Source organism: Balaenoptera physalus (assembly GCF_965194825.1).
Source record: "Balaenoptera physalus genome assembly, contig: SUPER_3_unloc_7, whole genome shotgun sequence".
NCBI lineage: Eukaryota > Metazoa > Chordata > Mammalia > Artiodactyla > Balaenopteridae > Balaenoptera > Balaenoptera physalus.
This window is the reverse complement of record NW_028126546.1, coordinates 168,579-194,663: the sequence shown is the minus strand read 5'-3', so window position 1 is coordinate 194,663 and position 26,085 is coordinate 168,579. Positions and strand designations below refer to the sequence as shown.

Genomic DNA, 26,085 nt, shown 5'->3' with positions numbered 1-26,085 from the left:
GATTAGTGTTTGCATGTATCTTTCTTGGTTATTACCTCTTAATCTCCTTTCTACACAAACAAAGGCATAAGGATATTAAGAAGAAGGAGAAGGAGAAAGAAGAGAACAGAGAGAAGAGGAAGGAGAAAATGAAGACAGAAAAAATATTACATAAAGGAATAGTTACTTTTCTGTATCAATTTAGTTAGGCCACGGCAACCAGATATTTGGTCAAATATTATTCTAGATGTTTCTGTGAGGGTATTTTTTAGATGAGATTAACCTTTAAATCGGTAAACTTTGAGTAAAACGGATTACCCTCTATAATATGGGTGGGCCATAGCTAATTAGCCTCTTAAGGGAATTCTGCCAGCAGACAGCCTTCAGAATCAAACTGTAGCTCTCTCCTTAATTTACTGTCACCTAAGGAAAAGGCCATATGTCTCTCTGCGGAAGAACTGAAGAAATCCTTGTCATATGTACTGACTGCATTGTTGCAAAAAACCCTTTGTTCTAGCTATCTGGCTCTTCACCAATAAATGAGCTATGGATCTTCAAATAGACACAGTTCCAGAAACTGAGTAGAGAATTATGACTTTTTACTGGAGTGACTACTGTTCTCTTTCTGCTCCGCCATGCGTGCCATTTTCTTGCTGTAAGACGTTAACAGCACCCAAGCTGGCTGCCTGTCTCTTTTGCCCTTTGGAACACTATGCTCACTATCTTTACCACCACCTTTAGGTCACATGAACCTTAGCTGCTTTTCTGACATTGGAGGTCACTCCTGTTATTTTGAGATCCATAGATTAACAATTCCAAGTTTGTTACTGCCTCCCTTGTCATCAACTCAGCCTTACGGAAGAGCGCTACCACTTAACCTGTTGTGTTGCCGATGCCGCTCATCAATGCAGTTTGGATGGCCCTGGCGAATGGTATGTATTCTGGCTCCTCCTGAAAACCTCTCCTCTGGTAGGTTTTCTGGACTCACGTAATTTATTCTATCCAGCTTTCTCTCTTCCTGTAGCCTCTTTATTCTGTCATGGCAACTCAGCTATGTCTGTTGCTCAACATGGGACATTTCTTTCTTCATTCTTCTAGAGTGTTGAGATAGCTCTATTTTCTGGGGCCCTTGCCTGAGTGTTAAATCCTCATGTCCTGAGAATTCTTGCTTATGCAGTCTTATATTCTGGCCTACTCAGCAAGTACCCCCAAAGTGCAATCCCTGGGTCATTCCTTCAACTCCTGCTAATATAAGCTAATTCTTATATCTCCTCTATAAGTGTGTATGCTCTTTCTTATCAACACATTCCAGTTGGATTAGGTTGCAATTTAATGTTAATTCCCAGCCTGTGACCCACGGGAGAAGAAATGAATCTCTCGAGGAAAGGTGGTCACCTGTTGCCCTTGTGAGAGAGGCTACTACAGTGGTCTCTGTCAGGCATAAACTGTTAGCTTTCACTAGGAAGGACTGGTGAGTCACCTCTGTGAACTCTGAGGATTCCAGGGCTCCAGCACAGACAACTTCTTCAGGATCATCTGTCTAGAGAATCTATCCAGATATCCCCATCCCCCAATTCAGCTTGACAGGTGTTATTTTCAGCTCTTCTGAAATGTTTTCTGAAGTCCTTTAATAACACTAAAATAAAGCAGATTTTGCTGAGTGCTTTGAAGATGAAAAAGGGTTGCAGAAACTAGTCCACTTAACAGTCATTTGTCATGACATTATCCAGTTGCACAAGTCTCCACCAGACCCTGGAGAAAAAATATTTTTTCTTCAAGCATAAGATTTTTGGAGTTTACAGAAACTAAATACAAAAATCATGCTGCAAAATGAAATCTTGAAATCCTCCTATTGTTGTTTGGGAATCAGAGATAGAGTGAATATCAATAAGTCTTAAGACTTATCCCACCACCAGAGCCTCCCATCAAGCCTCTTAGATAGCCTCAACCACCAGAGGGCAGGCAACAGAAGCAAGAAAAACTACAATCCTGCAGCCTGTGGACCAAAAACCACAGTTACAGAAAGAGAGAGAAGATGAAAAGGCAGAGGGCTATGTACCAGATGAAGGAACAAGAAAAAACCCCAGAAAAACAACTAAATGAAGTAGAGATAGGCAACCTTCCAGAGAAAGAATTCAGAATAATGATAGTGAAGATGATCCAGGACCTCGGAATAAGAATGGAGGCAAAGATTGAGAAGATGCAAGAAATGATTAACAAAGACCTAGAAGAATTAAAGAACAAACAAACAGAGATGACCAATACAATAACTGAAATGAAAACTACACTAGAAGGAATCCATAGCAGAATAACTGAGGCAGAAGAACGGATAAGTGACCTGGAAGACAGAATGGTGGAATTCACTGCTGCGGAACAGACTAAAGAAAAAAGAATGAAAAGAAATGAAGACAGCCTAAGAGACCTCTGGGACAACAATAAACGCAACAACATTCGCATTATAGGGGTCCCAGAAGGAGAAGAGAGAGAGAAAGGACCAGAGAAAATATTTGAAGAGATTATAGTCGAAAACTTCCCTAACATGGGAAAGGAGATAGCCACCCAAGTCCAGGAAGCGCAGAGAGTCCCATACAGAATAAACCCAAGGAGAAACACGCCGAGACACATAGTAATCAAAGTGGCAAAAATTAAAGACAAAGAAAAATTATTGAAAGCAGCAAGGGAAAAACGACAAATAACATACAAGGGAACTCCCATAAGGTTAACAGCTGATTTCTCAGCAGAAACTCTGCAAGCCAGAAGGGAGTGGCATGATATACTTAAAGTGATGAAAGGGAAGAACCTACAACCAAGATTACTCTACCCGGCAAGGATCTCATTTAGATTTGATGGAGAAATCAAAAGCTTTACAGACAAGCAAAAGCTAAGAGAATTCAGCACCACCAAACCAGCTCTACAACAAATGCTAAAGGAACTTCTCTGAGTGGGAAACACAAGAGAAGAAAAGGACCTACAAAAACAAACCCAAAACAATTAAGAAAATGGTCATAGGAGCATACATATCGATAATTACCTTAAACGTGAATGGATTAAACGCCCCAACCAAAAGACATAGACTGGCTGAATGGATACAAAAACAGGACCCATATATATGCTGTCTACAAGAGACCCACTTTAGACCTAGGGACACATACAGACTGAAAGTGAGGGGATGGAAAAAGATATTCCATGCAAATGGAAATCAAAAGAAAGCTGGAGTAGCTATACTCATATCAGATAAAATAGACTTTAAAATAAAGAATGTTACAAGAGACAAGGAAGGACACTACATAATGATCCAGGGATCAATCCAAGAAGAAGATATAACAATTATAAACATATATGCACCCAACATAGGAGCACCTCAATACATAAGGCAACTGCTAACAGCTATAAAAGAGGAAATCGACAGTAACACAATAATAGTGGGGGACTTTAACACTTCACTTACACCAATGGACAGAGCATCCAAAATGAAAATAAATAAGGAAACAGAAGCTTTAAATGACACAATAGACCAGATAGATTTAATTGATATATATATAGGACATTCCATCCAAAATCAGCAGATTACACGTTCTTCTCAAGTGCGCACGGAACATTCTCCAGGATAGATCACATCTTGGGTCACAAATCAAGCCTCAGTAAATTTAAGAAAATTGAAATCATACCAAGCATCTTTTCTGACCACAACGCTATGAGATTAGAAATGAATTACAGGGAAAAAAACGTAAAAAAGACAAACACATGGAGGCTAAACAATACGTTACTAAATAACCAAGAGATCACTGAAGAAATCAAAGAGGAAATCAAAAAATACCTAGAGACAAATGACAATGAAAACACGACCACCCAAAACCTATGGGATGCAGCAAAAGCGGTTCTAAGAGGGAAGTTTATAGCTATACAAGCCTACCTAAAGAAACAAGAAAAATCTCAAGTAAACAATCTAACCTTACACCTAAAGAAACTAGAGAAAGAAGAACAAACAAAACCCAAAGTTAGCAGAAGGAAAGAAATCATAAAGATCAGAGCAGAAATAAATGAAATAGAAACAAAGAAAACAATAGCAAAGATCAATAAAACTAAAAGTTGGTTCTTTGAGAAGATAAACAAAATTGATAAGCCATTAGCCAGACTCATCAAGAAAAAGAGGGAGAGGACTCAAATCAATCAAATCAGAAATGAAAAAGGAGAAGTTACAACAGACACTGCAGAAATACAAAGCATCCTAAGAGACTACTACAAGCAACTTTATGCCAATAAAGTGGACAACCTGGAAGAAATGGACAAATTCTTAGAAAGGTATAACCTTCCAAGACTGAATCAGGAAGAAACAGAAAATATGAACAGACCAATCACAAGTAATGAAATTGAAACTGTGATTAAAAATCTTCCAACAAACAAAAGTCCAGGACCAGATGGCTTCACAGGTGAATTCTATCAAACATTTAGAGAAGAGCTAACACCCATCCTTCTCAAACTCTTCCAAAAAATTGCAGAGGAAGGAACACTCCCAAACTCATTCTATGAGGCCACCATCACCCTGATACCAAAACCAGACAAAGACACTACAAAAAAAGAAAATTACAGACCAATATCACTGATGAATATAGATGCAAAAATCCTCAACAAAATACTAGCAACCAGAATCCAACAACACATTAAAAGGATCATACACCACGATCAAGTGGGATTTATCCCAGGGATGCAAGGATTCTTCAATATACGCAAATCAATCAATGTGATACACCATATTAACAAATTGAAGAATAAAAACCATATGATCATCTCAATAGATGCAGAAAAAGCTTTTGACAAAATTCAACACCCATTTCTGATAAAAACTCTCCAGAAAGTGGGCATAGAGGGAACCTACCTCAACATAATAAAGGCCATATATGACAAACCCACAGCAAACATCATTCTCAATGGTGAAAAACTGAAAGCATTTCCTCTAAGATCAGGAACGAGACAAGGATGTCCACTCTCACCACTATTATTCAACATAGTTCTGGAAGTCCTAGCCACGGCAATCAGAGAAGAAAAAGAAATAAAAGGAATACAAATTGGAAAAGAAGAAGTAAAACTGTCACTGTCTGCGGATGACATGATACTATACATAGAGAATCCTAAAACTGCCACCAGAAAACTGCTAGAGCTAATTAATGAATATGGTAAAGTTGCAGGATACAAAATTAATGCACAGAAATCTCTTGCATTCCTATACACTAATGATGACAAATCTGAAAGAGAAATTATGGAAACACTCCCATTTACCATTGCAACAAAAAGAATAAAATACCTAGGAATAAACCTACCTAGGGAGACAAAAGACCTGTATGCAGAAAACTATAAGACACTGATGAAAGAAATTAAAGATGATACCAACAGATGGAGAGATATACCATGTTCTTGGATTGGAAGAATCAACATTGTGAAAATGAGTATACTACCCAAAGCAATCTACAGATTCAATGCAATCCCTATCAAATTACCAATGGCATTTTTTACGGAGCTAGAACAAATCATCTTAAAATTTGTATGGAGACACAAAAGACCCCGAATAGCCAAAGCAGTCTTGAGGCAAAAAAATGGAGCTGGAGGAATCAGACTCCCTGACTTCAGACTATACTACAAAGCTACAGTAATCAAGACAATATGGTACTGCCACAAAAACAGAAACATAGATCAATGGAACAAGATAGAAAGCCCAGAGATTAACCCACGCACCTATGGTCAACTAATCTATGACAAAGGAGGCAAAGATATACAATGGAGAAAAGACAGTCTCTTCAATAAGCGGTGCTGGGAAAACTGGACAGCCACATGTAAAAGAATGAAATTAGAATACTCCCTAACACCATACACAAAAATAAACTCAAAATGGATTCGAGACCTAAATGTAAGACTGGACACTATAAAACTCTTAGAGGAAAACATAGGAAGAACACTCTTTGACATAAATCACAGCAAGATCTTTTTTGATCCGCCTCCTAGAGTAATGGAAATAAAAACAAAAATAAACAAGTGGGACCTAATGAAACTTCAAAGCTTTTGCACAGCAAAGGAAACCATAAACAAGACGAAAAGACAACCCTCAGAATGGGAGAAAATATTTGCAAATGCATCAACGGACAAAGGATTAATCTCCAAAATATATAAACAGCTCATTCAGCTCAATATCAAAGAAACAAACACCCCAATCCAAAAATGGGCAGAAGACCTAAATAGACATTTCTCCAAAGAAGACATACAGACGGCCACGAAGCACATGAAAAGATGCTCAACGTCACTAATTATTAGAGAAATGCAAATCAAAACTACAATGAGGTATCACCTCACTCCTGTTAGAATGGGCATCATCAGAAAATCTACAAACAACAAATGCTGGAGAGGGTGTGGAGAAAAGGGAACCCTCTTGCACTGTTGGTGGGAATGTAAATTGATACAGCCCCTATGGAGAACAATATGGAGGTTCCTTAAAAAGCTAAACATAGAATTACCATATGACCCAGCAATCCCACTACTGGGCATATACCCAGAGAAAACCGTAATTCAAAAAGACACATGCACCCGAATGTTCATTGCAGCACTATTTACAATAGCCAGGTCATGGAAGCAACCTAAATGCCCATCAACAGACGAATGGATAAAGAAGTTGTGGTACATATATACAATGGAATATTACTCAGCCATAAAAAGGAACAAAATTGAGTCATTTGTTGAGACGTGGATGGATCTAGAGACTGTCATACAGAGTGAAGTAAGTCAAAAAGAGAAAAACAAATATCATATATTAATGCATGTATGTGGAACCTAGAAAAGTGGTACAGATGAGCCAGTTTGCAGGGCAGAAGTTGAGACACAGATGTAGAGAATGGACATATGGACGCCAAGGGGGGAAAACTGCGGTGAGGTGGGGATGGTGGTGTGCTGAATTGGGCGATTGGGATTGACATGTATACACTGATGTGTATAAAATTGATGCCTAATAAGAACCTGCAGTTTAAAAAAACAAACAATACAACTAATACTAAACTTTCATTGGGTTATTTGTATGGAAATATGTTAATATAAATGTTTCAGACATTACATGAAATTTCTAAAAATCTTATATTTGTATTTGTATGGAAATATGTATGGAAATATGTTAATATAAATGTTCCAGACATTACATGAAATTTCTAAAAATCTTATATTTGTATTTGTATGGAAATATGTATGGAAATATGTTAATATAAATGTTCCAGACATTACATGAAACTTCTAAAAATCTTATATGTTCTGGTATAATGTTATAAGTCATAATCCTAGTTATTACTTTAAAATGTATATCTCAGAAATAACTAATTTTCTTGTCAACTGCATTATTATGAACTTTCATCAAATCTTTTACTGTGGTCATTTTTAAGTCTTTTGTCATTTACAGACAGTTCTGGGTGTACTCTGATGATTTTGCAAATATGTTCCTATAAAAGGGTTTCATCTTCAAGAAATTCATGGAAAAGACTCTGACAAGTGCAGGTTTCTGGTCACTGACTGTACTGCTGAACTGAATGAATAAGCATTTTCAGAACTCTGATGAAAAACTGATGAACACATAAAAGTGCTAACAAAAGATCAAGATGAAAAAAAACAATTAATTACATGGGACTGAGTGAACTGATGAGGATGAGTATAATTTTTGTGACTTTCTGTCTGAATTAAAAAAAAAAAAATCCCACAAGGACTCAGAGGCAAAGAATATACAAATCAATTTTCACTGCAAAGTAAAGGAGCTGTTACAGTGGAGGATTACTGGACTGAACGTCAATATTATGACATAGTATGAGTGTGTTTCATGTAGGGTAATTGCAATCATTGTTGCTTTTGTTGTGGTCATCCATGTACAATGCTTGGTGTCAGTCTATTTATCTCTTGTAAAAATAAAATATACTGTGTGTGTGTGAAAAAAAAAAAAAAAAAGACGACTTGTAAGCCAACTGGAAGATCTGACCAACAAAATTGTGCAGTTTTTTCCCCCTTCCTTTAAATACAAGTATATGATTAAGAAGGGTTCCTTTCTCTGAATCTTCTCAGCCTCAAAATGTGACTTGGAGAGAAGAAGAAGAATATTGTGATGAGTAGTTAAAATGGTTGCTTTGAAATCCATTTGCTTTGAATGGTTGCTTTGAAATGGGAGGCAGCTAAATTTACGTTCTCTTCTTTGAGCTGTAGCTGGCTTTTTTGAAGTCAGTCCCATGCTTGTCTGGTTCAGGGGTCAGTCAGATATTTGGGTAAAATTTATACACAGAGTTTGGGGCTTCTCCTCCCTAACTCTGTACTTTCTGCCATTTTCACCTTCAGATTCCAGAAGCTATGACTGCCCTGAACTCTGTCTTCTAGTTCTCCACAAGAATGAGGCTGATTTCTATTGAAGCTTTAGCCTCCCTGTCAGATGTAACTCTGGAGTAGTCTCAGGCTAAAAGCAAAACAAATGAGAAACTCACCTTTTACCCTGTGGTTTTCTCTGTTTCTAAGTGTTAACTCCCCTCTAGTATCTGCTTTTTATATATTTATTTTTCCAGAAAATATATCCACCTTTTCTTTATTCAACTTAAATCACTGAACTACATCAAGCCAAAAAGCCCTACTATTTTACATGTTATATGCCAGAAAACATACCTCACTAGAATATCGTATAGTCGTAATTTGTTATATTTAGGCCTAGTTAGATAAAGAAACAGTATCGAGCAGAGCTTTTTTAACGAAAAAAGGGAGGAAGAAGCTGCAATTTCCTATTCCTACATTAATAATTTTCATTAGAGTCGGTGTTCTTTGTGGGAAGAGAAGAGAAAACTAAATATAAAACTAGAATTTATGCATTGGCCAAAATAAACAGACCTAGAGGAAAATGTTGTCTAATTAAAAGATCACTGAAAATTATTTGCAGGCTATGATATCTACAATTACTAATCATTCTTATGTATAGTGTTCTATAGAGATTTTTTTTTTTAACATAGAGATTTTCTGAGACTTGACCAGTTTCTCAAGTGTCCCTCCAGGATAAAAAATAGTAATAAAAATAAAATTAAACATTTAATCAGTTTTAAAATTTAAAAATCATTTAAAGTTAATAAGGAGCCATAGAGTATTATTTATTAAGACTGTGAGATAGCAACATTTTAGATTTAAGTATACAGAACATAATAATCCTTTGAGAAAACAAACAAAAATTTAATAGAAATGTACCATACATATGTTCAAATTAGGAAGTTTTAATTGACATGTGGTGTGGATTTTTTTCTTCATGCCTATTATTAGATTTAATATATTTTACAGTTCAAAAGATTAAATCTCTTTGTATTATTATGGTTTGACAGTAAACCTGGATTTTCAAGCACATGGGTGACAGTAATGCAACTGGAAAGTTTCAGAGATAATAATACAGACCCATGTAGAGGGTGTAATTGTCCCAGGGGGGTAAGAGACATAGGTGTACTTGCTTATTCATAGACTGGTGACAGTTTACTATGACGCTAATCCTTACTTGTTTGAATGAATTAAATATATTTAAAATGAATGGTCATGAAGGCTGAAACATTTGACGCTAACATCCTAGCAACATTTCTTAGTTTCCTGTTGGTACCGAAGTACAAAATGCTAGGAAATATCAGTGACGTTTATTGAAGCGATTTCCTTTTTCCGTACTTGTGGGTTGATACTTCCAATCAAGTGTTGCTGATTAGATTCTGAAAGCATGTAATTGATTTTCAAACTCTTTACATCCTGGTTGCTATGTTTAAACAGCCACATGAGAAACATTTCCTGAGTCTAGGTAGATTGCTTTTTGTTTTACATGAGCAATAGCTTAAAAGGTGAGTTGACATTTAAAGAAATAAATATTCAAGCACGAGGTACATTTGAAAGTCATTAAGATTAATAAAGGTTTACAATAACATATTATCCTTAAGTGTTGACACAAATACTATGCTGTACTTATCTGACACTAATCTGTCTAACATATGAAGAATGGAAGCAATGATTTGATTTTGACCCAAATAATGATGTAATCATAACCTTTGCAAGAATGAATTAAAGCATATTCTAACCTTTTCATTATTTCACATTTTCACTACCAGAAAATCATTACTCAAAAGGGAAAGGAATGATTTTGCAACGGGGTCTTGCTTAGGGTTATATTTCAATTCCTCATAATGAAACATAAAGGACAGGAAAAAGAAGGTGAGGACATTCTATCAAATCACTACTTGCAGTTTTTCATATGTAATACTCAGTATAGTTTAAGACTTAACCAAGAGAACAACCCATTATGTCTCAGCAGCAAATCTGTCAATATGCTGATGGAGCAGAGGCATAATATATGTTATTTGAATATTGCAACAGGTAACTTTTATTTGTAAAATGCAAGGAAGATTTTACTTTAAGGGAAAAACTTCACAACCTAAGGATTTAATTAAAAAATATCAAGTGAACAAAAATTCTGAAAGCCTGTGAACATTAAACTAGATGAAAATTACAAACTTTTAATATGAAAAATTAAGTAGATCATCCCTTGATTTGTTGAGCATAATAAAGCTTATTGAAACTAATCAAATGACATTTTTTCTTATGAAGGTCTTTCTGATATATAGCATTGGAAACTTACTTCATTGTTCATGATCATTAATGCTGAATTTAATTTAATTCTATTTATTTTAATATTCAAACCTTTATTAGCTTCTGACACCGGTCAACCCCACTCCTGGGAGCAGTTCCCTCCTATACTTGTAAGATCATTTAATATGTACTTCGTAAGGAAGTCTGCATTTAGACTCAGGTTTGTTTGCTTGATTAATTTGGTGAACTTAAAGACATTGCTTAGTCAAAATTCAAACAACACATGGATTCTAAATTGCTCCAAGGTAAATTCTCAATTCTATACAATTTGCTGATTTTTAAAGGGGGGAAAAAAAAGATTTTCTAACTTTTCTCCAATTGTTTCCAAGGACAATTGACAATTTAATGCTATCATTTACATGTAGGCCAAAACATGATTTGTTCCTGTCTCCTTTTCACTTAATTCAACTTAAAAAAAAAAATGTATTGATGGCCCACAATGAGCCAGGTTTTATTTCACTTTCCAAAGATACTTTAGTGAATCAAACAAAGATGCCTGCCTTTGTGGAGCTTATATTCTAGAAGCGATGGGGCAGCAGATAATGATAAACATGGACACATAAATGATATTTTACATTAAAAGGCAATGAGCCTTATGGAATGAAAGAACAAGGAAAGGGTTTTCAATTGTAGGCGGGGCCTGGGGGTGGATTATACTTTTACTTAGGCTGGTATGGGTAGACCTCCTTTTGGTGATAGTTGAGCCAAAAATTTGAAGAAGTGAGGGACCTCACCCATAAAGATATTTGGGGAAAATTGACCCATTCAGAGTCAGAGCAAAATCCTAAATGCGGAACTTGTCTGGTATGTTTGGAGAAAGCTATGAAGCTAGTGTCACCGGAGAAGCAGAAGGTGAACCGGAGCTCCCGCTGCATCTCAGTGATGTGAGATGTCTGAGAACTAAGGGAGGGGTAATCATGTGGGGCTTTTAAGTCATTTTGAAGAGTTTGGTTTATATTCAGAGTGAAATGGGAGCTAATTTAGAAAGACTGAACTTCTGTTTGTTAATGACAATTCTGGCTACCATACAGAGAAGTTGTGGGAGAGGAACTGGGGTCAAATCAGGTCACCTAACGATGAAGCGCTTCCTGTAATTCAGACAGGGAGTGACAGAAAATACAGCCAATCCAAATAAGTACATCTATTTCAGGAAACACCCTGAAGCATCTTTGAATAGGACACTATCTAGTTTACACACCAGTCACATCCGATATTCAAAGGATTTTATAAGGTTATCACTTTAAGTTAAGTTTGGGAACACACATTCACTCCTCTTCTGTGGAGAATGGCTTTTGGCAAGATATTTTTAGTGCCATAACTACATTTCAGTGTGAATTATTTGGTGTGCAGATTATATAAAATGCTTTGACGTATACTATATATCAGTACACAGTAAAATCAAAGAGGAGAACTAAGCAGGGCTTAATTCATAGGCCTAGTGTTGCAAACTTCTTTCCCTTTGTCCCTCTGAAATCTGCTTCTCAGAGTGAGACACAATAGGTTGAGCAACAAGCAAGGATTAGGTATGGTTCACATATGATTCCAGAGTTGGTTTATAATCTTGAATGAGAACTGAAAAGTCAAAACCCCTTTACTACAATTCCTTTTCATGTGACTCTTGGGCATGCCATGTTTAAGAGGTACTGTGTCCCACATCCCTTTAGAAATACTAAGTATTTATCTAACTGCCATTCTCCTAGCTCTTTCTAGTCATGGTTCCAAACTGAGCCATGATTTTGAACCATCATTCAACATTTTAACGAGTATGTATTTATGTATCTAGTAAGTTTGGCCAGCCTGGCATTTTCATATGGATTCCCACATATACAGTTTAGGAAGATTACACACATTAAAATGGTTCTTTCTTCCAAAAGTCCCTGTTATATTTACTATAGAGAAAAAAAATTGGATGATCATTTTAACCCTTGCTAATGTTTTTTACAAGATTACAAAAAGTTTTATCTTATAAATAACATAAAATATGTTTTATAAAATATAGATAAATTTTACAAAATATATACAGGGGTTGTATTAATAATTAGTAATTAGTAAATAATTAATAACCAATACAAAACCAATCAGGGGGTTGCTGCTCAGATACACAATTATGAGGATAAAAACAGAACAAAAACAAACATCACTGGAATACAGACCCCCCTCAGCTCCACCACTAACTAATAATAGGGATTGTCCTTAAGGACCTCCTGCCTCCCTCTTGCTGTCAGAATCCATTGTTAGCGACACCCTTTCTCTTTCATCCCTCCACATGTGTACAAAACTCCCAGTACAACTGTATTTAGCTGTGTTCTTTCTCATATCAGGTAAAAAGTAATATGCAAATAAACATGTAATCAAAGAGGTGAGTTATTTGTCAAATCTTGTGAGTTGCAAGGTCTTCTTAGTATGACAGCTAAGGAGAAATTCAATGTTTATATTAGGAAAAAAAACGAATTTAACTATGAAATGTAATCAGCACTCATATGCTGTGTGCCTGCTCCTTGAAAAAAGTTTTGCTAAGTCATGCCTTCAATTTCAAGACCTTACAGTTCATTGGAATGAGGAACTATGAATAGATATGTGCACATCACTACCTCCAGTATAAGACACTGGGAGAGAAGAGCTGGAAGGTAGCACTATAATGCCCTAGATTGCACTAGACATTAAATCTTTACCCATAGGATACCCATTTCATTTTACTAAATGGCTCTCTATAAACCTAGTGAAATGAATGATTTGCCAGATATTGTAAAGAGGGTAGAACTACAGGATTTTATAGTGTAGGTTCAAACTCTTTGCCTGACTCTCATAGTTTATAAGCTAGTCTCTTGCAGCCTTCACACAATGATGTTAAAAGCAAAGCAGCTACAAATTCCCTACCGTCGTCCTGGGCCCCCGTATCTCCAACCAGGAGTCGCTGAGAGGACAGAGCAAAGCGTCACCCTGCTGAATAGCAATTACTGCTTCTGTAATACCTATAATAACTGGCCCTAGTTTATAAAATTGAAACAAATTGCTTACAAGTGATTATTTTCAAGCAACATAAATAGTTTAAAGCTACTGCATCTGAAAAGTTAATTACCCTGAGTGCAACTCAGCATAATTTGCCTTTATAAAATATTTTATATTAAAAACCAGGCTGTTCACTAATGTCAGACAAAGGATTGTTCCCTTTGTGACAAGTTCACTTTTAATTTGCTTTTATTAATTATTTACTGATCCTATTAATAAAGAAAAACTGGAAATATATTACATAGCCTTTTATTTTTGGAAATTGAGATGTATTTAGAACTAAAGAGGAAATGAAGGAAGTAAATGTTCTTGTAATTCTTCACTCTCTGGCCGCTTCTATTCCAGAGACAGGAACAGCCCCCAAGACCACACTGTGAATTCGTCTGAGAATATCAACTGGGCTCAGAAACTTCCTCTCCCCCGCCCTCCAGCAAAACACATTTTATAACCAATCTTAACGAGCTGCAGTCTAGTGACTGTCAGTGGCCAGACCAACAAAGCTGACAAATTAATTTACCTTAAAGCATAGTTAAGTGGTAATAGCAGTGCTGTTTTCTCAGAGAATGTTTGCATTTCAGTAGGGACTCCAGGTTACCCCAAAGGAATTGACAATTAATAGTGAAGCTATACAAATGGCACTGATCAGAAATACCTATACAAATGGGACAGTATTAAGGTATATATATTTTTTCTACATATATTTGCTCCTACAATTTCAATTAGGTAATGATTTTCTGTTTTCTTTCTCAATGGACATTTCTTGTAGGAAAGCAGAAAAAAGCAGCTTAAAGCCAAAGACTTTTCCAGTATTTTATAAAATCTGAAATTGAATAAAGAGGTAGGTGTTCCACATTAGAAATAAAGAGGATGATAACTTTGGGAAAGACAAGCCAACGACGGGCTGGTTTTCCCCAAGGATGAAAGCAGGTTGGAAGAACCTGAGGATTGTGAGAGTCGTGAGCCGACCTCCACCTGTTTGTGGGGAGGAGGCTGGGGGTGAGCTCGGGCTTATGGAAAAGGATGGAACTGAGCAACGTGGACGCTGGATCCCCACCCAGGAGCATCTGTATTGACCTAGTTCCTGAGCACGGCCCAGAAGCAACAGAGCTAATGGGAATGTGTCCTATAATACCTTGGGGCCATGTAAACATGTAAAGCACTGCGTTGTGCTGGAGTGGAAGTGTGCGCCCCACTAATTCAGTTTAAATTGTACTTCTCCCATTCCTAGTAACTCTATTTTTGCATCCACACCCCAATCTCTCAGCTTCTGTCTTTCTAGGTGTCTCCTTGAGCACTATACATCACAGCAGATGCAAAGCAGGGTGTGATACGTCTTTCTGGAGCATCAAGTTTTTTTTGTTTTAAAGTATTTATTTATTTATTTATTTATGGCTGTGTTGGGTCTTAGTTTCTGTGCTAGGGCTTTCTCTAGTTGTGGCAAGCGGGGGCCACTCTTCATCGCGGTGCGCGGGCCTCTCACTGTCGCGGCCTCTCTTGTTGCGGAGCACAGGCTCCAGATGCACAGGCTCAGTAATTGTGGCTCACGGGCCCAGCTGCTCCGCGGCACATGGGATCTTCCCAGACCAGGGCTCGAACCCGTGTCCCCTGCATTGGCGGGCAGATTCTCAACCACTGCGCCACCAGGGAAGCCCGAGCATCAAGTTTATTAACTAGAATTGGAAGAACCAAGGAGTCCTTGGAACAAGAACTATCCCCCTCCCCCACCAACACGGAAGACAGAAGAGTGGGGGAGGGGAGACGTGACCCAGGAATGACAGTCCAGTCTCTGAAGTTTCACCCAGGTGGGGGTTGAGGGGCAGACCTGCAGCCACGGTGGCCTCGCCTTCGGTCGCCCGGGCTGCTCCGGACCATCCTCTGAGCTGGCCAGGGTCTTGGATACGATGCTTCTGAAGGCCGCGCAGAGAACACCCTCATCTTCCCCTGCACCGGGCCCCAGGGAGCGTGGCGGCCTGACCTTCCTGCCTCGGTCATGCATGGGGTTCACATGGGCTCACTTTATTATGACGCCGCATGCTGGGCAGCTTGCAACAAAGATGTTTCAAAACAAAGTTCCAGATTCTCCTAGCCACCCCGTGCTTTTTCTGGCTCTGGCCAGAGGGAGTGGATGAGGACACACTCTCAGGCTGCCCAGTGTGGGAGGACCCTCCAGTGTTGGACACACCCGGGGGGCAGCTGGTTCCCTCTGGGGCTCCAATCCTGCTGCTGGTGGAGGGGGATGTCCCAGTGCCACACTGGGGGGCTGGGCTGGGGGTGGCAGTCCTCGACTGCAGGCTGGGTGGGGGACAGGCAGACTCACCGGTCTTCTGCCCCGCCTGCTGGTCTTCCTGCAGCTGCACGTTTTCTCCCTGGTAGAGCCACCTGCTTTTCAGGGGGGACACCACAGGGCTTGGAGAAGGCTCGAGTTCACTGCCGCTGAGGTCCCCGCGACAGAAGGGCCTCACAGTTACGATGGAGGCCCCTACCTGGGGTTTCTCGGCGCTCACACTGCCTGTTCCAGCATCCTGGATCTGGTCGCAAGTCAAGCCCGGAGTCGTCACCGTTGTCACCTTCAGGTCCTCTTCACAGGGTGGCTGGAGTGGCTCCTTCTGGCCCATGTTTAACCAAGCATGCCTCATGAGGTCAGGTAAGGTGCCTCTGTCACTGGGGTTGAGGGCAATCATTTTTTGTAATAGATCCCTTATCTCCAAAGACAGATAAGGTGGGATGTGGTATTTCCCTTGTAGGACTTGCTTCCGCAGCTCCTGGAAGTCTTTTCCCACAAAGGGCCGGGACCCAGTTACCATGGCGTAGAGCACTACTCCCAGGCTCCACACGTCCACCGCAGGGCCGCTGTAGCTCTGCCCCAGGAAGATTTCCGGGGCACAGTAAGGGGGTGTGCCGCAGATTGTGTCCATTTGTCCAGAGTCATCACACTTGTTGCTGAGGCCAAAGTCTGCAAGTTTGATATTCATGTTCGAATCAAAGAGGAGGTTCAGTGGCTTCAGGTCCCGATGCACGATGCCCCTCTGGTGGCAGTGCTGCAGGGCGGAGAGCAGCTGCCGGAACGGGCCTCGGGCCTCCGCCTCTGTCATACGGCCATGGATCTTCAAATAGTGGTACATGTCCCCCCCACTGAGGTACTCCATCACCAGAATAAATGCCTCCTCTGTGTTAATCGCCCCCAGCAGTTTTACAATATTGGGGTGATTCAGGAGCTTCATACCGCACACTTCCCGGAAAAGTGCCTGGGCACTTGCGACGCTCTGACGCCTTTTCTTAACCACCTTGAGAGCCACCTGTGTCCCGGTCAGAATGTGCCGCGCCAACTTCACTTTACCGAAGGTGCCTTCACCAATGGTGCGGAGGATCTCAAAGCCATCAATATGAGCCTCCTTGTCAGCAGAGTTGGCTGTGAGGCCCTGCATCGTGGTGACCTGCTAACTACACTGACTGACAGCACTACCTAGCAACGCTAACTACGCTAACTAACAATGCTAACTGTACTAACAGTGCTAAGTGTGCTGTCTCTACTAACAACGCTAACTACGCTAACTGTACCAACGGCGCTAACTAGCACTAACTACACTAACTATGCTAATCAAGTATTAACTACACCAGCTATGCTAACTATACCAACAGTACTGACTATGCTAACTGTACTAATCTAGCAATACTAACTAAAATTAAGATACAAATGAGAAAAAGAACAAAGGAAGAAAAGAAAGCAGAAGAAATGGAAAAGACACACCAAAAAATGGAGAAGAAAAAATTTAAAACTAAAAGAAATGATAAAGAGAGAAAAATGAGAAGAAGGCAAAGAAGAAAGAAAAATGAGAAAAATAAAAAAGAGTAGAGAAAAGAGAAAAACAAATCAACAAAATGGCAGCAACAAGGAAAAAACAAGCTAACTGTAGGTCCAAGGCCGTCAGGTCACCAAAAGCAGCTTCCTGGGCTCTAAGGACCAAAAACCTGGGCCCAGCTGCCCCTTTTACAGGGCTCTGTGAAGTACATCACAGTGGTGCACTCTGAGGTCAGAGCAAGAAATGGACGCATCACAGCTGGGGGTAAACCACAGGGGTTTTCTCACTTCTTGAGTTCAAGGCCCCTTTACACTTAGGAAAAAGGATCCCAAAGAAATTTTTCTTTACGTGTGTTATTAGACATTGGTATTCACTTTGTTATAAATTAAAATCTGTAGGATACTTCAGTGGCCTTTTTATTTCTCGTTTGAAAATCTGTAATAATTTTAAAGACCTCATAATCTCTACACTTGAAATATTCAATTCCTTTTCCTTAAATTCTGGTCTCAAAATAATGTTGCAACTTAACTGACTTCACGATACTATACAAAATGTTCTGCTGCATAAGACACGATAAGGTACATTATGAAAGTTCTATGAAGCTGAGAGAAGATTTGCCAGGAAGGTCATGAGCAGATTTCTCATCAGGAGCCTCGGAGGCCAGATGGCATGGCTCAATGTACTTCAAGTGTTGAAGGAAAGAAACCGTCAACCAAGAATCCTATATCTAGCAAAACTTTCCTTCGAAAATGAGGGAGAAATCAAGACATTCCCAGTTAATCAAGAGTTGAGAGAGTTCTTAACCACCAGACCCGCCTGCCACAGGGAGTTCTTCAGGTTGGAGTCAAGGACCCTGCACAGTAGCTCAAAGCCTTATGAAGAAATAAAGACCTCTGGCAAAAGTAGATAGACGGGCGATGAGAAAAGCTAATACTGTTGTAACTTTGGTTTGTAGCTCCACTTTTTGTTTTCTATTTGATTTAAGAGACTAATATATAATAAAACACACCACACACATAGAAATCAAAAAAAAATCTATACCTAAAGCTATCACTAGAATTAAAAAATTTCACACATCTTATTAATATATACACTTGATGAAAAAAGCGTTGAAAATTAGCATCAATATTGATATAACTATTTAGGAATTTAGATGACATGTTCCCCTATGTAATTAAATTAATATTTGGGAGAAAATTAGGAGATAAAAATTCTTTGAAATCTTAACATTTCATTATAAAAATAACCTTAATAATTACATAAATGAAGTAGAACTTTGGTGTGTAGATTTCTATCTACATATACATGGAAAATTATGAAATATATACAAACATGTACACACAGAATGGCCTTTACATATTCTATGAAAAATTCGTTCCCACCAACTAATGTATCACGGAAAAAAATTTCCAGAGGAGATATAGATAGATAGATAGATAGATAGACAGACAGACAGATATGGATATATGTATCTATGTTTGCCTCTATAGACCCTTACTAGTAGTTGGCATTATGGATGGTTCTACTAATTGACTCTTCTCAAATTTCTCCATGTAAGTTTGAGATAAACATGTAGGACAGCTTTCTTACCATGTGGGTAGTAAATGGGAGCAACAAGGACTATTGAAGGAGAACACAGCACATTGCTGCGTTAGTCTACTGAATATACTAAAGGGAGAAATTGAACCATCCCCATGTCAATCCTTGGGGATTAAGCAGAAGAACAAGGTGTTTACGTTACTCAAGTTTCAAACAAGCGAACAGACACCTCAGCACTTCCAGGTAACTACATTTCCACAAAAACTCCTATGAACATGCCAATAAGTCCAGAGCATCAAGAACTATGGCTAAAGAGGCCTTATGAGGCACTCAAAGCCCTCACTTAGCCTAGAGTAAGTGGTTATACAGACTAATCCTTCTGTAACCCAAGTGAGGGGTGGAGAAGAAGCACTTCCTCATAGCATAGGGCAGTGGTGATGGACAGAGAATATGCAAGGAATGAACTCTTAATACTGGCATCTTGTAGGCACACAGAGTATATAGATCATAGGAACAATGAGAAAAGAAACCTTTAGTTCCTTTAATTGGCTGAATTCATTAGAGGCTAGTGTGGTTTCGACAAAAAAAAAAAAAAAAAAAAAAAAAGAGGCTCTTTCTAGCACAAGAGTTGGAAGATTGGTGGCCTATTTCAGTAGTTCTTATATAATCCAAACTCAGGTGAACAAGTGTTAGAGACAATATACTTTATTATGATCAATCTTTGTAGGAGAGGCATAAACCCAGTCTGATTATATTTGAAAAAAAACTACTGTGATAATACTTCCCTTCCACGTGTTGGAGTATAATCTGCCATAATATATTTGGAGAAAATCTGGAATTTATCACATTCACAGTGAAAAAAAGAACAATCTGCCAGGGATTGGGGAGGGGAGGAGGGAAGGATGAACAGCTAGAGCAGGCAGGATTTTTAGGGCAGTAAAACTATTCCACATGATGTGGTGGTAATGGTGGGTACATAACATCATGCCTTTGACAAAACCCACAGAACTGTAGATCACAAAGAATGTGAGCCCTTAAAATAACTGACTTTATTTTATAACAATGTATCAATGTAGGTTCAATTTTAACATGCTTACCACACCAAGGCAAGATGTTAATAATGAGGGCAAGGGAAGGAGTGGGAGGGGGAGTATATGGGAACTCTGAACATTCTGCTCAATTTTTCTGCAAGCTCAAAACTATTCTAAAAATAAATTCCAATAATTCAAAAAATGTAAAGGGAATAAGAAAGGCATATGAAGTTAATACTAAACTAAAAACTTTGGAGTAGGCATATTAATTTCAACAAAGCTGATTTAAGAATCAGCTTGGGACACCTGGAAACAAAGGGCAGGGTTAGCCCCTACAGCCAGTGCTGCTTTACAAGATTTGGAATAAACACATAACTGAGTCTTTTGCTCCATGTGGGAGTGAAGAAAAGTGTAGGAGGGGCCTTGCCTCCAGCCTTACAGTCAGCTCCCTGAGGGGTTGTTCTCTATCTTGTTTCATACTGAGACTGTTTATTGGTGACATTCTTTCTGGGTCAAAACCATTCCAGTGGGGGTAAGCTGAGACGAAGTGAGAGAGTGTCATGGACATACATACACTACCAAATGTAAAATAGATAGCTGGTGGGAAGCAGCCGCATAGCACAGGGAGATCAGCTCGGTGCTTTGTGACCACCTAGAGGGGTGGGATAGGGAGGGTGGGAGGGAGATGCAAGAGGGAGGAGATACGGGGATATATGTATACATATAGCTGATTCACTTTGTTATACAGCAGAAACTAACACAACATTGTAGAGCAATTATACTCCAATAAAGATGTTAAAAAAAATTTTTTTTAATTAAAAATACCAAGGAAAAGGTGGGACATTACATATTAATAAAAGTATCAATTCTCCAAAAAGACATAAAACTCCTAAAGTTGTGGAATCTGACATCAAGCTTTCAATATATGTGAAGCAAAAACTGATAGATCAAGTAGGTACAGAATCAGTAAGGATAGACTTGACCTGGACAGTAATAGCAATCAAACTAATATAACTGGCATTTATAGACTACTCCACTCAACAACAATAAAAGATACATTTTTCTCAAGCTCATGTGGATCACAGAGAAAAGTCTCAAGAGGAATTTTAAAAAGCAATTATATAGAATTAAAAATTTTTAAAAAATTGTAGATACAGAGAAAGCAGTGCTGAGAGGAAAATTAAGTGCATATATTCAGAAAGAAGAAAGATCTATAATCAGTAATCTGAGCTCCACCTCAGGAAACTAGAGAATGAAGAACAATTTAATATTAGTGTAAACAGAAAGTAAAAAGAAATAATACATATGTGAGCATAAGTTATTGAAACAGAAAACTTTAGTAGAGAAAATCAATGAAACCAAAAACTTCTTTGAAAAGACCAGCAAAACTGATAAACCTCTAGCCAGGTTAACAGAAAAAGAAAAGAAAAGAAAAAATAATTACCAGTATCAGAAATTAAAGAGACGTCATCCTGACCTGTTTCATGAATGTTAAAAAGGCAGTAAAGAACAACAAGCAGAACTCTATAATTTAGATGAAACAGAATGATTTCTTCACAGACACAAATGCTTAAAACTTACACAAGGAGAGACAGGTAATCTGATCAGGCCCATATCTATTAAAAAAAAAATTGTATCAATAATCAAAAACCTTCCAAAAAAGAAACCTTCAGTTCAGATAGTCACCGGTGAATTTTACCAAATCAAAAGAAAGGGTGCCAATTACCACAATCTCTTCCAGAAAACAGAAGCTGAGGAAACTCATTCTATGAGGTCAGCATTACCATAATACCAAAACCAGACACAAGCATTACGTGACATAAAAATATTTATATATCATGTTAAGAAGTGGAAAACTTTCTCACTAAAATCCAGAAAAAAGGAAAGATATTCTCTTTTACTCTTCCTACTCTCCGTTTTAGTGAGATTTTTAGCTAGTACTTTAAAACAAGAAAAAAAAAAAACAAAGAGAAAGTATTTGGCTTGGAAAGGATTAAATAAAGCTGTCTATACTTGCAGATGACATGACTGTCTCTGCAGAAAAATATAATTTTGGAAAATTATGGAAATAATAAAGGACCATAACAAGGTCACAGGATTCATGGTTTAGTATATATTTTTGTGTATATGCTATACATACATATATATGTATTTTGTATATATACCGTACATATAAATATAAACACACATACATTTAATACGTCAATGAAATTTGAAATTAAAACATACCATGTTGGGCTTCCCTGGTGGTGCAGTGGTTGAGAATCTGCCTGCCAATGCAGGGGACACGGGTTCGAGCCCTGGTCTGGGAAGATCCCACGTGCCGCGGAGCAACTGGGCCCGTGAGCCACAACTACTGAGCCTGCGCGTCTGGAGCCTGTGCCCTGCAACAAGAGAGGCCGCGACAGTGAGAGGCCCGCGCACCGCGATGAAGAGTGGCCCCCGCTTGCCGCAACTAGAGAAAGCCCTCGCACAGAAACAAAAACCCACCACAGCCAAAAATAAATAAAATAAATTTCTAGTTAATATTAAAAACAAAAAAAAAACATACCATGTATATTGTACCATAAAAATGAAGTACTTAAATATAAATCTAACAAAATATGTATAGGAACTATATGTGCAAAACTATAAAATGCTGATAAAAGAAACCAAAGATTAAATAAATCAAGAGTTATTCTGTGTATACTGACTGGAAAAATCAATATTATTAAGATGTTTATTCTTCTTAACTGTATCTATATATTCCATGCAATTCCAATCAAAATTCCAGTGAGCTCTTTTCTTGATATTGACACACTAATATCAAGTTAATGTGGAAAGGAGAAAGACCTAAAACAGCCAAAACAATAATAGAAGATTAACAGCATAGCTGTAGTGCTAACAATTCCTGATTTCAAGAATTACTATAAAGCTACAGTAATCAAGAGAGCATGATATTGGCTCAAGAATAGACACATAGATCAATTAAACCATAGAAACAGCCCAGAAGGAGAGGCACAGAAATGCAGTCAACTGGTATTTCACAAGGGACAAAGACAATCAAGAGAGAAATAGATGAATGGATAAACAAAGTGTGGTACATTCAAACACTGCAATATTCTTCAATGAAGAAAAATAAATGAACTAAAATGCCATGAAAGGATATGGATGAATATTAAATGTATAGGGTAAAATGAAAGAAGCCAGTAGCAAAAGTCTACATACTGAATTATTCCACTTATATGACATCTGGAAATGACAGAACCTATAGGCATGGTAAATCAGTAATGGCCAGTAGATTAAAGAAGGGCTAGAAATGATGATGAAACACAGGGAATATGTTCAGAGTTTCAAAACAATGCTGTATACTTTCATTGCAGATACATGACACTAAACTGTCACTGTCTGCGGATGACATGATACTATACATAGAGAATCCTAAAACTGCCACCAGAAAACTGCTAGAGCTAATTAATGAATATGGTAAAGTTGCAGGATACAAAATTAATGCACAGAAATCTCTTGCATTCCTATACACTAATGATGACAAATCTGAAAGAGAAATTATGGAAACACTCCCATTTACCATTGCAACAAAAAGAATAAAATACCTAGGAATAAACCTACCTAGGGAGACAAAAGACCTGTATGCAGAAAACTATAAGACACTGATGAAAGAAATTAAAGATGATACCAACAGATGGAGAGATATACCATGTTCTTGGATTGGAAGAATCAACATTGTGAAAATGAGTATACTACCCAAAGCAATCTACAGATTCAATGCAATCCCTATCAAATTACCAATGGCATTTTTTACGGAGCTAGAACAAATCATCTTAAAATTTGTATGGAGACACAAAAGACCCCGAATAGCCAAAGCAGTCTTGAGGCAAAAAAATGGAGCTGGAGGAATCAGACTCCCTGACTTCAGACTATACTACAAAGCTACAGTAATCAAGACAATATGGTACTGCCACAAAAACAGAAACATAGATCAATGGAACAAGATAGAAAGCCCAGAGATTAACCCACGCACCTATGGTCAACTAATCTATGACAAAGGAGGCAAAGATATACAATGGAGAAAAGACAGTCTCTTCAATAAGCGGTGCTGGGAAAACTGGACAGCCACATGTAAAAGAATGAAATTAGAATACTCCCTAACACCATACACAAAAATAAACTCAAAATGGATTCGAGACCTAAATGTAAGACTGGACACTATAAAACTCTTAGAGGAAAACATAGGAAGAACACTCTTTGACATAAATCACAGCAAGATCTTTTTTGATCCGCCTCCTAGAGTAATGGAAATAAAAACAAAAATAAACAAGTGGGACCTAATGAAACTTCAAAGCTTTTGCACAGCAAAGGAAACCATAAACAAGACGAAAAGACAACCCTCAGAATGGGAGAAAATATTTGCAAATGCATCAACGGACAAAGGATTAATCTCCAAAATATATAAACAGCTCATTCAGCTCAATATCAAAGAAACAAACACCCCAATCCAAAAATGGGCAGAAGACCTAAATAGACATTTCTCCAAAGAAGACATACAGACGGCCACGAAGCACATGAAAAGATGCTCAACGTCACTAATTATTAGAGAAATGCAAATCAAAACTACAATGAGGTATCACCTCACTCCTGTTAGAATGGGCATCATCAGAAAATCTACAAACAACAAATGCTGGAGAGGGTGTGGAGAAAAGGGAACCCTCTTGCACTGTTGGTGGGAATGTAAATTGATACAGCCCCTATGGAGAACAATATGGAGGTTCCTTAAAAAGCTAAACATAGAATTACCATATGACCCAGCAATCCCACTACTGGGCATATACCCAGAGAAAACCGTAATTCAAAAAGACACATGCACCCGAATGTTCATTGCAGCACTATTTACAATAGCCAGGTCATGGAAGCAACCTAAATGCCCATCAACAGACGAATGGATAAAGAAGTTGTGGTACATATATACAATGGAATATTACTCAGCCATAAAAAGGAACAAAATTGAGTCATTTGTTGAGACGTGGATGGATCTAGAGACTGTCATACAGAGTGAAGTAAGTCAAAAAGAGAAAAACAAATATCATATATTAATGCATGTATGTGGAACCTAGAAAAGTGGTACAGATGAGCCAGTTTGCAGGGCAGAAGTTGAGACACAGATGTAGAGAATGGACATATGGACGCCAAGCGGGGAAAACTGCGGTGAGGTGGGGATGGTGGTGTGCTGAATTGGGCGATTGGGATTGACATGTATACACTGATGTGTATAAAATTGATGCCTAATAAGAACCTGCAGTTTAAAAAAACAAACAATACAACTAATACTAAACTTTCATTGGGTTATTTGTATGGAAATATGTTAATATAAATGTTTCAGACATTACATGAAATTTCTAAAAATCTTATATTTGTATTTGTATGGAAATATGTATGGAAATATGTTAATATAAATGTTCCAGACATTACATGAAATTTCTAAAAATCTTATATTTGTATTTGTATGGAAATATGTATGGAAATATGTTAATATAAATGTTCCAGACATTACATGAAACTTCTAAAAATCTTATATGTTCTGGTATAATGTTATAAGTCATAATCCTAGTTATTACTTTAAAATGTATATCTCAGAAATAACTAATTTTCTTGTCAACTGCATTATTATGAACTTTCATCAAATCTTTTACTGTGGTCATTTTTAAGTCTTTTGTCATTTACAGACAGTTCTGGGTGTACTCTGATGATTTTGCAAATATGTTCCTATAAAAGGGTTTCATCTTCAAGAAATTCATGGAAAAGACTCTGACAAGTGCAGGTTTCTGGTCACTGACTGTACTGCTGAACTGAATGAATAAGCATTTTCAGAACTCTGATGAAAAACTGATGAACACATAAAAGTGCTAACAAAAGATCAAGATGAAAAAAAACAATTAATTACATGGGACTGAGTGAACTGATGAGGATGAGTATAATTTTTGTGACTTTCTGTCTGAATTAAAAAAAAAAAAATCCCACAAGGACTCAGAGGCAAAGAATATACAAATCAATTTTCACTGCAAAGTAAAGGA

The 26,085-nt window shown here is 37.9% G+C and overlaps 1 long non-coding RNA gene across 6 annotated transcripts in view; it reads right to left on the bottom strand.

The window, feature by feature from the left end:
* Positions 1-26,085, bottom strand: part of LOC309659105 — a 442,553-nt gene that overhangs the window by 348,270 nt on the left and 68,198 nt on the right. For all 6 annotated transcript variants that reach the window (XR_014262598.1, XR_014262599.1, XR_014262600.1 and 3 more), the window contains exon 4: positions 22,247-22,401. This is a non-coding gene — a long non-coding RNA (uncharacterized lncRNA). The remainder of the gene's footprint in view (positions 1-22,246; positions 22,402-26,085) is intronic.